Source organism: Dromiciops gliroides, chromosome 2, assembly GCF_019393635.1.
Source record: "Dromiciops gliroides isolate mDroGli1 chromosome 2, mDroGli1.pri, whole genome shotgun sequence".
NCBI lineage: Eukaryota > Metazoa > Chordata > Mammalia > Microbiotheria > Microbiotheriidae > Dromiciops > Dromiciops gliroides.
Genome location: NC_057862.1, coordinates 337,653,669 through 337,665,145, shown reverse-complemented (window position 1 = coordinate 337,665,145; position 11,477 = coordinate 337,653,669).

Genomic DNA, 11,477 nt, shown 5'->3' with positions numbered 1-11,477 from the left:
TGTTGTATGTATATACACACATAAATATATACACATATGTGGGTATAGATGTATATGTAAAATATACACAATATGTAAAACATATAGATATATTCTGTCAGAAGCTATCAGTGTCAATTTTACTGTTTTTAACAAAGTGAAAAGTGAATTTATATTTATGTGACTATAGTACAAATCACAAGAGACATCCCTAAAACTTTAAATATATATATATATATATATATATATATACATATATACACGCACACATATATATACACATATATATGTATGTGTGTATATATGTATGTATGTATGAAAAAGGTTGAATAAAAATGTCAGAAAGAAAGAGTCCCAAATTGGAATTAGATTTAGAATCCTTAGATTTTTTTTTTAAAAGAAGGAAATATGGTTCAGGTTTATGAGGACAGTTGATCATGATTATGTTTATGACTATGACCATTATTTCATATGTAAAAACATCTCCTTTTCATGACAAATGCATAGACACCCTGACTATACAAAGACAGTGAGCTTTTCTTTTTTGTTGTTGAAAGATAGTGTAAATGAGCAAAACACAAGGAAGTGGTCTGCCAAGTTGGGTACCTGCATATCTATTTTTCTGTACTATTGGTAAATTGGAAGATAGAAGGATACACTTGGAACTAGAATATCAGGGATGGAATAATAAACAAGGATGCAATATCTTTTGTGATAAGTACACAGAGTAGATAAATCAGAAAGAGCTGACAACGTATCCCATGTATTAAATTACACTCAACAGAAGTGCTGAGGTCTAGTTTAATTTTTCATTATGAAAATGCATTTCTGATTTAAGGAACAAAATAAAAAATGTGTTAATTCATACATATATTGAGATAGAAGATTTAGCAATCAACATCTCATCTACTCACAACTAAGTCAAAGATGCAGTCCAGACACCAGAATAAATAATTGCTAATATATTACCCATGCAACAGTAGTAGTCTCAGTCCTAGAGATTCTTGTCCTCTAAAGAGAAGGACCTCTTTCCTGGGACTTTACACCTCCATGCCAAAGCTCTGAAGTAATGTCATATAAAGAAAGACAGGAATTCCATTGCGAAGATGGTGAAGTGAAAAAGGAACCCTTTGAAGCCCTCCCAATTTTCCCCTCCAAACAACTAAATAACCACCTCTGAATTGTTCCATGAGCAGAGAAGGAGTTTACCAACCTGGCAAGAGAGGTATTTCTTAACTCTATGGGAGCTGAGTGGTATCCAATGAGTTTAGTGGCTACAGCAGCAGTAGACTCTCGAGCAGAAGTAGCAGCAGCCATGGCATTAGTATTAATGGCTTGAGGTAGCAGCATTGAGTGCAGCAGGGGCTGCAGTAATAGTGGGCTTTGTATCAGGGCACCTTCAGTGGCACTATAGGCCTGGGACAATACACTCATGAGGCCCTGCAAACCAGCAGCCCCCAGGCAATTGAACAGTCTGGGCCAGCATAGCAAGGCCCCATTCCAGTGACACCACCCTCACTATGTGCTACCAGAGGGCCCTTAACATCATTGCTGACCAGTAATGAAGCCCTGCCCTAAATGGCTACAGTGAGATCTTGCCCCTGGGGCTTAACAAAAGAGACTGTTTCCATAACAACCCAGTAGCAGGGGGTGCCAGCCCTCAAACAAGTAACAAAAAAGGGGGGGACATGAAAAAGAACAAAGAAACAAGAAAAGGTTTGACTATAGAATATTAGAGGACACTAGTACCACAATGCCTAGAAGAAAAGCTTCAAAGAAAAATGTAATTTGGTCTCAGGCCCAAAACGAATTCCTGGAAGAGCTTTAAAATTATTTTAGGGGACAGCTACATGACACAGTAGATGAAGCATGAGCCCTGGATTCAGAAGGACCTGAATTCAAATCCAGCCTCAGACACTTGACATGTACTAGCGGTGTGACCCTGGGCAGTCACTTAACCATCATTGCCCTGGGGGGGGCGGGGGGGGGGGAAGGTTTTATAAGTATATTAGAGGGGCAGCTAGGTGGCGCAGTGGATAAAGCACTGGCCCTGGATTCAAGAGGACCTGAGTTCAAATCCGGTCTTAGACACTTGATATGTACTAGCTGTGTGGCCCTAGGCAAGTAACTTAACCCTAATTGCCTCACCAAAATAATAATAAATAAATAAAAAAGTATATTAGATAAGTAAGAGTAAAGAAATGAGAGTAATGCACAAGAATTATGAAAAAGAGTCAATAGCAGAGGAAAAGATATACAAAAAATTTACTAAGGAAACTATCTAAAAAACAGAATTAGCAAAATGGAAAAGGAAGTACAAAGGGTAACTGAGGAAAATAATTCCTTAAAAATTAGAATAGAAAAAGTGGAAACTAATGACTCTGAAACATCAAGAAAGAATAAAACTAAATCAAAAGAAAAAAATAAATAAAAGAAGAAGAAAATGTGACATTTCCCATTTGAAAAACAACTGACCTAGAAAATAGATCCAGGAGATATAATAAAAGAATTATTGGACTACCTGAAAACCACAATAAAAAAAAAATAAAGCTTAGATAAGATCTTTCAATAAATCATCATAGAAAACTGCCCTGACATATTTGAACCAGAGGGCAAAATAGAAATAGAAAAAATCCACCTTTTACTACATGAAAGAAATTCCTAAATGAAGATTCCCAGGAACATCTTAGCCAGATTCCAGAGCTCATAGATCAAGCAGTCAAAAAGAAACATTCAGCTATAGTGGAACTATAATCAGGATCAAAGGATTTGTCAGCTTCTACAATAATGAACTCAAGGGCTTAGAATATGATATATAAGAAGGCAAAGAAGTTAAGTTAACAACCAAGAATCACCTACCCAGCAAAATTAAATATAATCTTCCAGGGGGGGAAAATGGTTATTTAACAAGAGATGAGTTTCAAGCTTTTCTTATTAAAATGTCAGAGCTAAAATATGGCCTCAGACATTTGACACTTACTAGCTGTGTGACCCTGGACAAGTCACTTAACCCCAATTGCCTCACGAAAAAAAAAAAAAAAAACAAAAACCCAAAACCAAACAAAACAAAATACAAAGAAAAAAGACTTCCAAATACAAGATGCAAGGGAAGATAACGAGGTAAAAAAGAAACAAAAAGGAAAAAAAAGAAATTTAATAAGGTTAAACTGTTTAAATTTCTATATGGAAAGATGATTATCTGTAACTCTTAACAACTTTATTACTTATAAAAGCAATTGGAGGGAGTTTAGGTAGACAGAGGGTGTGGATATAAGGCGACACTGATGGGATGATACCCCAAGGGACAAAATGAAGGGGTGAGAAAAAAATTGCACTGGAAAAAGCAGGGTGGAGATTGAATGGAGTAAATTATGCAAATAGAAGAGGCAACAAAAAACCTATTTTAATGGAGCGGGAGATGGCAGGGTGGTGGCAGGCAAAACTTAAACCTTACTCTCATCAAAATTAACTCAAAGAGGGAATAACATACTCACTCAGTAGGATATAGAAATCTGTCTTATCCTATAAGGAAGAAAAAACGGATGGGGATAATAGAAGGGTGAGGGAAGACTAATAAAAGGTATGACATATTGAGGAAAGCAGTGATCAGAAGTAAAATGCTTGTGAGGAAGGAAAGGCAGGGAATGAGAGAGGGGGATTAAAAAAATGAACTAGCATGGAAGGAAATGCAGAATTAGTTATAACTATAAACATGAATGGGATAAACTCACCCATTAAAAGGAAAGTGGATAGCAGAATGGATTAAAAACCCAAATCCTACAACATGTTGTTTATACAAAACACATTTGAAGCAGAGAGATATACACAAGGTAAAGGTGAGGGGTTGGAACATAATCTATTTGTTTCAGCTGAAACAAAGAAAGCAGGGGTAGCAATCATGAATTCAGACAAAGCAAAATCAAAAATTAATCTAATTAAAAGAGATAATGAAGGAAACTATATCATTCTGAGAGGTACCATAGACAATGAAGTCATATCAATACTTAACATATGTGCACCAAATGGTATAGCATCTAAATTTCTGAAGGAAAAGTTGAATTAGTTATAGGAGGAAATAGATAATAAAACTATACTAGTAGGAGACCTTAATGTTCCCTCTCAGAACTCAATAAATCTAATCAAAAAATAAATAAAGAAGTTAACAAAGTAAATAAAATTCTGGGAAAGTTAGATATGGTTGATCTCTGGAGAAAACTAAATGGAAATACAAAGGAATATACCTTTTTCTTAGTAATATATGGCACTAACAAAAACAAAAATTGACAATGTACTAGGATATAACCTCACAACCAAATGCATAAAAGCAGAAATAGTAAAAACATTATTTTCAGATAATAATGCAATAAAAATTACATTCAATAATGGACCATGGTAAGAGGTTATAATTAATTTGAAATTAAATAATCTAATCTTAAAAATAAATGGGTCAAAGAACAAATCATAGAAAGAATTCATGATTTCATTAAAGGAAATATCAATAATGAGACAACATCGCAAAATTTATGGGATGCAGCCAAAGTGGTACTTAGGAGAAAATTTATATCTCTAACGGCATACATCAATAAAATAGAGAAAAAGCACATCAATGAATTTGGTGTGCAATTAAAAAAAAAACAACCTAGAAAATGAATGAATTAAAAATCCCCAATTAAACACTAAATTGGAAATCCTGAAAATTAAAGGAGAGTGTAATAACATTGAAAGTAAGCAAATAATTGAAATAATAAATAAAACTAGAAGATGGTTTTATGAAAAAACTAATAAAGTAGATAAACCATTGGTTCATTTGATTTAAAAAAGGAAGGAAGAAAAACAAATTATTAGTATCATAAATGAAAGAGGTGAATTTACCACCAAAGAAATGGGCATTAAGACAATTGTTAGAAGCTATTTTTCCCAGTTATTTGCCAATAAATTTGAAAATATAAAGGAAATAAAAGAATACTTACAAAAATATATATTACTCTGATTAACAGAAGAAATAAAATACTTAAATAACCCAATCTGAGAAAAAGAAATTGAAGAAGCCATCAATTAACTCCCTAAGAAAAAAATCCCAGGGCCCAGTGGATTTACAAGTGAATTCTACCATACATTTAAAGAATAATTCAAGTAATATATAAACTATTTGGAAAAATAGATGAAAATGAGTCCTACCAAATTCATGAGACAAACATGGCACTGATATCCAAACCAGGAAGACAAAACAGAGAAAGAAAATTATAGACCAATATTCATAATGAATATTGATGCAAAAATTTTAAATAAATTACAAGCAAAAAGATTACAGGACCATATCACAAGGATCATACACTATGACCAAGTGAGATTTATACCAGGAATGCAGAGCTTGTTCAATATTAGGAAAAATATCAGTGTAACTGACCATATCAATAACAAAGCCAACAGAAATCATATGATTATTTAATAGATGTAGAAAAGGCCTTTGATAAAATACAGCACCCATTCTTATTAAAAACACTAGAGAGGGGCATCTAGGTGGCACAGTGGATAAAGCACCAGCCCTGGATTCAGGAGGGCCTGAGTTCAAACCCAGCCTCAGACACTTGACACTTGCTGTGTGATCCTAAACAAGTCACTTAACCCTCATCGGACCACAAAAACAAAGACAAACAAAAACAAAAACACTAGAGACCATAAGAATAAATGGAGCTTACCTTAGCACGATAAGTAATATATATCTAAAACCATAAGTAAGTATTATCTGTAATGGGGAAAATCTAGAAGCCTTCTCAGTACAATAAAGGGTGCTATACCAATAAAACTATCAAAAATATTTAATAGATCTAGAAAAAATAATAACAAAATTTATCTGGAAGAAGGAAAGCTCAAAGACAGCAAGGGAATCAATGAAAAAATGCAAAAGAAGCAGTACCAGATCTCAAACTGTATTATATATATATATAAAGTGGTAATTATCAAAAACAATTTGCTACTGGCTAAGAAATAGAGAGGTGGAATAGAATGGGTAGGAATTACTTTATGGTAAATGATTGGAGTAATCTAGTATATGATAAACCCAAAGATCCAAGATTTTGAAACAAAAACTCTTTATTTGACAAAAACTGCTGGGAAAACTAGAAAACAGTATGGCAGAAACTAAGTATAGACCAACATCTTACACCATATACTAAAATAAGGTCAAGGGGGCAGCTATGTGGCGCAGTGGATAAAGCACCGGTCCTGGATTCAGGAGTACCTGAGTTCAAATCTGGCCTCAGACACTTGACACTAGCTGTGTTACTGTGGGCAAGTCACTTAACCCTCATTGCCCTGCAAAAAACAAAAACAAAAACAAAACAAAACAAAACAAAAAAAGTTAAATAAGGTCAAGATGGGTATATGATTTATACATAAAGGGTAAAACCATAAGCAAATTAAGAGATCATTGAATCATTTATGTGTCAGATTTATGGACAGAGGAAGAATTTAGGACCAAAGAAGATTAAAAAGAGTAATATAAAATGTAAAATATATAATTTTGATTATATAAAATTACAGTTTTTGCACAAACAAAACTAATTTAACCAAAATTATAAGGGAAGCAGAAAACTGGGAAAGAATTTTTGAAACAAGTATTTTTGTTAAATGCCTCATTTCTCAAATATATAGAGAACTGAGTCAATTTTATAAAAAATACAAGTCATTCTCCAACTGAGAAATGGTCAAAGGATATGAACAGGCAGTTTCAGACAAAGAAATCAAAGCTATCAGTAATCATATGAAAAAATGCTCTAGATCACTATTGATCAGAGGAATGCAAATTCAAACAACTTTGAGTTATAACTTCACACCTATGAGAGTGGCAAATATAACAAAAAAGGAAAATATTGGATGTTGGAAGGGATGTGGGAAAACTGGGATGCTAATCCACTGTTGGTGGAGTTGTGAAAAGATCCAACCATTTGGGAGAGCAATTTGGAACTATGGCCAAAGGACTATAGAACTGTTCATACACTTTGATCCAGAAATACCACTGCTAGGTTTATATCCCAAAGACATTCCCCCCAAAAGAAAAAAAGACCTATTTTTACAAAAAATATTTATAGAAGCTCTTTTTTGTGGTGGCTAAAAATTGGAAATCAAGGGAATGTCCATTAATTGGGGAATGACTGAAGAAGCTGTGGTATATGATGGTGATGGAATATTATTGTTCTATAAGAAATGACAGAATGATTTCAGAAAGGCCTGGAAAGACTTCTATAAACTGATACATAGTGAAGTGAGCAGAAACAGGAGAACATTGTACACAGTGACAGCAAAACTGTTTGATGAAGAACTGTGAATTACAACTATTCTCAGCAACATAATGATCCAAGACAATCTCAAAGGACTGATGATGAAGCATACTATTCACCTCCAAAGAAAGAACTCATATTGATTGAACAAAGACTGAAGCATGGTATTTTTCACTTTCTTTGTTTTTTTTTCTTTTATTCAAGTTTTCTTATACAAAATGACTAATATGGTAATGTTTTGCCTAATTGCACATATATAACCTATATCTGATTGCTTACTGCCTCAGGGAAATGTTAGGGGAGGGAGGGAAGGGGGATAAAATTTGAAACTCAAAATTTTATTTTATTTTATTTTATTTTAAAGATTCCCCAAATTTTATTGTTTTTGATACATTCTCCAGGTCCCTCCGTCCCTCTCCTCCCCCCCCCCGCCTTGCCATACAGAATAAGGCTGATTGAGTCTCCACCACACAGAGTTCCAGTTCTGTTTGGTTTGGGCCCCCTCACCCAGTGAACATGTATGTGTGGGGGGCAGGAGGGAGGGATGAGGGAGGAATGGGCAGAGGGAGGGGGCTAGTAGGAACTTGGAGAGAGAGAGACTTGAGGCCCCCATAAGGGCGATGCCATCTCGCTCCCGACCCCAAGTAGTTTTTGGTTAAATAAAAAGTTATACCCTCCCTTTCCCATCCTACTCCAGACCTAGTGGGCAAGGTCAGCTGCAGGCAGTGACCCCAACCTCCCCAACACAAAGGAAGGGCAGAGAAGAGAGGACATAAAGTCTGGGGTGAGGTGGGGGAAGGATGGGGACAGGGACTGAGAGACTGTGCTAGGACTCAGAAATGTGAAGGGGGGTAAGGGAAAACAGAGATCAAGGCTTCATTTCCTAAGCTGTAGTTACTTTTTAAAATTCCTGTGCACTTCTGAATCAGGGCAGGGGGAAACCTCAGTTCAAATAAAAATTACCCCAGAGAGGTCAAACCCCTCCCCTGCAATATAAACCCTATCCCTCCCCAGGGCCTAAATACAGAGATGGAGGCCCTGAGATACCCTCCACTCCCACCTGCTTCTGTTGACCAAGGAGAGGGCAGAATTAAGGCAGCAGAGAAGTAAAGGATGGGGTTTGGGGGGCAGGGGTGGGGGGGATCCCTGAAGTGCAGCCCCCTCAGGAATCTTGGTGCTACAGGGAGAGCTGGGCAGTGGCATACTGGAGGTCAGAGCTAACCCACCTTGGAAACTCAAAATTTTAAATAAAAATGTTTATTATTTAAGAAAAAAAAACATAAATCTTAAAGGAGACTGAGAGTATAAGCAATGTTTTACTTACCTCTGGAAAGAAGAGAGGAAGATGCATTTTCACATTTTTTTTTCCTTAGGCCAAAGTTGACCATTTCATTAAACAGTGCTCTTTGGTTCTTTGATTAAACTTTAAACCCACTTAAAAAAAGAAAGATGCCAAATGTGGGGTTCCCTTCAAGAAATTCACTAAGTGTAAAACATTATCAAGATTGCACCTTACTTCTTCCATAAAAAATAAATACAGGGGCAGCTAAATGGCACAGTGGATAGAGCACCAGCCCTGGAGTCAAGAGGACCTGATTTCAAATCCTACCTCAGACACTTAACACTTACTAGCTATGTGACCCTGGGCAAGTCACTTAACCCCAATTGCCTCACTAAAAATAAATAAATACATACATACATACATAAAATACAAAAGACATATAAAAATATTAACAATGATTTAAGATGTAGTATAGTTAACTCATAATTCCTATTATACTTAACTGGGTGGTTTATAATTAAAACATACAATGTTCTTTGGGAAATTTACACAGCTATTTCATCTTCACAAATCTTTATTGTCTAGACAATTTGTTCATATACCAAGTGATTTGGGTTCACCTTGCTATCATTGGTCATCTTATTCAACATACAGTTGTAGAAAATTACCCCAGCTGTATGTCTTTTCAGACTGAGGACCCAGGAGCTCCTGACAACTCACACTTAAGAGGTAGCCCACGAGAATGAATATGTTTATCCCTGGCTTCCTGATTGATCAACTCCACTGAGGGAAAGAAATACAAAACAGAGGAGACAGGCAAAGACCTGAAGATAGCCAGTCAAGAAGCATTTATTTAGTGCTTACTTTGTAAGCACTGAATATACAAAGGAAGGTTAAAAAAACAGGCACCTTATACCTTTACAGTCCTTTTCTCCTAAGGAGCTTGGGTTTTAATCAGGGAAACAATGTGAAAGCATTTATACAGATAAAAAATATATTCATAATGAATGGAAGGTAATCTCAGAAATGAAAGCACTAGTAGTAAGAGCACTGGGAAAAACCTCTTGCATAAGGTGAACTTTGAAGTGGATCTTGAAGGAATCCAAGGAAACCATAGGGCAGAAACAAGGAGGGTGAATATTCCAGGCATGGGGGACAATTAATAAAATGGCATGGAGTCTGGAAATTGAGTATTATGTATGAGGGACAGCAAGAAGGCCATATGCCTATATAACAGAGTACATGGAAGAAAGCCAAAAAGTTTCTATACACATTCCAAAAGAAAAAAAAATGTGTGTGTGTGTGTGTGTGTGTGTGTGTGTGTGTATGTGTATGAAAAAGGGATAAGGTTGTGAATTGCTTTAAAAAACCAAATAGACATTTTAAAAAATTTGATCCTAGATGTAATATTGAGCCACGGAAGTTTGCCAAGTAGGGAAGTAATATAGTCAGACTTGTACATTAGGAAGATAAGTTTGGCAGGTCAGGATGGCAATAGATTATCTATAAATGGGGTAAATATGAGTGAGACATTTAGGATGACACCGAGGTTGCAAGACTGGAAGAATGGTAGTATCTTCAACTGTAATGGTGAAGTTAAGAAGAGGGAAGGTTTTGGGGGAAAAGGTAATGAGTTCTGATTTGGAAATGTTGAGTTAAAATGTCTATGGAATATCTTGTTTGAGTTATGCAATAGGCAGTTGGGAAATCAAAACTGTATTTCAGGAAACAGATTAGGACTTAACAAAAAAGATTTGAGAATTATCTGCATAGAAATAATTCAATTCTTAGAAACTGATAAAAATCACCAAATGAGATAAGTATGAAGATACAAGAGAAGAGGACCAAGAGAAGTCCTGGGGTACAATTTCAATTAGTGAGCATAACCTGGGGGAAGATGCAGCAAAGGAGACTGAGAATGAGTGTTCCCAGAGGAAACTGGAGAAAATAATGTCATAAAAACCTAGAAAGGAAACAGTTGTTCATCTTTCATTCTTGAAAAGTTCCAATGACATTATGAGGCAATGCCTTGAATTGCCGCCTGTGAATTGGATTTAAGTGAAACAGAGTTGTGCACAGTTGTCAGCTTCACTCTTTTCTCCAGAGGAGACAATATTCAAATAAAGAAGATGATTAACAGTTACTGTTTTTGTTGTTCGTCCTTCAGAGAGGTCAAAAAAGGGGTGGGTAGAAAAAAAGCCATTACATGTTTCAGTTAGATGATTATTAACTTTGGAGAGACTAGTTATAGTTGAATGATAAAGTCAGACAGCTTAAAGGCTTAGTCTCACCCAAGTAACTGACATGGCTGCTGCCATTTGTGAGCAGCCATAATAACAGGTCGGTATGGGGGTGTTGGGGAAGGAGCTAATTACCCTCATTAGACATCTTTATCATATTCTAATCTGTTTGTTCATTTAGTTGTTTTTCATATCTAAACTGTCCCAAACTATACTGGTTCTTTTTTTTTTTTAAGTGTCTTTTATTTTTGTCTTTTTTATATAGTCATTAAGTCAATCAACAAGCATTTATTAATTGCTTAGTGTGCAATCATAAAGACAAAACAAATTTCATTTCCTCTTCAGTTTCACTTTAGATATCAAGAAATACTATTTCTCCAACCTAAAATGCTTTCCAGACTTTTCAATTTAGCAAAGTGAGAACAAAGGAGAGAGACTTCCTTTGAATTAGAATAAGAGTAATAACCAAATTTAACTCCTATCTAGATGAGATTATTCCCTTCCCATCTACTTGGAATGATTTTCACCGTGACCCACCTGGGGACAATGTCTTCTCTTCAAATTCAAAGTTAGGACATTGATCACAGACAAGAAATCATAAGGGGAAGTGGACTAGGAAGGAAATGAATGATGGCTTCTTTTTCTGATTCACAATTTTCATAAATGTTACATCATTTTTTTTGGCAGAGCCATGTA